The sequence below is a fragment of the Nicotiana attenuata genome, chromosome 5, assembly GCF_001879085.1.
Source record: "Nicotiana attenuata strain UT chromosome 5, NIATTr2, whole genome shotgun sequence".
NCBI classification, from domain to species: domain Eukaryota; kingdom Viridiplantae; phylum Streptophyta; class Magnoliopsida; order Solanales; family Solanaceae; genus Nicotiana; species Nicotiana attenuata.
In genome coordinates this window covers 8031941-8033115 of record NC_031993.1, presented here as the reverse complement: position 1 = coordinate 8033115, position 1175 = coordinate 8031941, and positions in this window count along the sequence as shown.

The window sequence follows — 1175 nt, the reverse complement described above, 5'->3', positions numbered from 1 at the left end:
GCGAACGCGATGCCTTGACCCTTCCACCCTTCACAAACGCGACCCTGTTCACGCGAACGCGAAGGGCAAACGTGAAGTCCCCGGATTTTTCTTCTTCGCGTTCGCACTGTCCCTTCGCGAACGCGATGCCTGCCCGTTTTCCTTCATCGCGAACGCGACCGGGGTGTCGCGAACGCGATGAACAATTTTTCTGCCAAGTGATTTAAGTCCTAAAACAGAACAGAAACGGGATAAAAATCTCATTTCTCAAACTCTCTCTTCTCCACAGCTTTGGGGCGATCTTTGGAGCATTTCTTCACCAAAGTTCATGGGGTAAGTATTGTTTAACTCGGCTTCTTCATTTTTCATCAACATCAATCAAATTCTTAGGCCTAAACATGTGAAAATAGGTAGAAAATTTGAGAAATGGGTAGAGTTAGGGTTTTCAAGGATTTTGTGAATTAGACCTCGTTTTGGGGTCGAACTTGAAAGCAAATTATATATTTGGGCTCGTGGGTGAATGGGTGAATTTATTTTGGTTCGAACCTCGTGTTTTGACCAAGCGGGCCCGGGGTCGGTTTTGCATATTTTGGGCAGAATGTTGGAAAATATATATTTAGGCATTTGGATTGGATTGTTGAGTATTATTGATGATATTAAATCAATTGTGTATAGATACGATTGAATTAGAGCCAAATTCGAAAGGAAAAAGCGTTGCTTGAGGATTGAATTGGCCATAAACCTTCGAGGTAAGTGTTTGATCTAACTTTGGCTTGAGGGAATAGGATTAGAGTGTTGTTTGCTAATTGTTAAATGTTGAGTACGGTGTATAGGCATGGTGACGAGTATCTATACACCGGTGTCTAGCATGACCGTGGGTCCTTGTTTGTACTTATTCTGATGTTGTTATGACTCTTCCATGTTAATTGATAAATCCTAAGTAACGCGAAGAGTATGAGAATTGATTGTGAATTGTAAAGTCTTTGGAGCGTTGGCTCGAACATTAAAAAGACTATTGAATAAGAAATGAAAGAAATGGGAAGAAATATGATTAATCCCTTGTCGGATGGTTTGAGTATATTGATTTTCTCCCTTGCCGGAATGTGAAGGTTATTGTTGTTGCTCCCTTGCCGGGAATTAGCTGTTTACTTGTGTTTTTCCCTTGCCGGGACGTTTCTTATTATCTGTCTATCCCC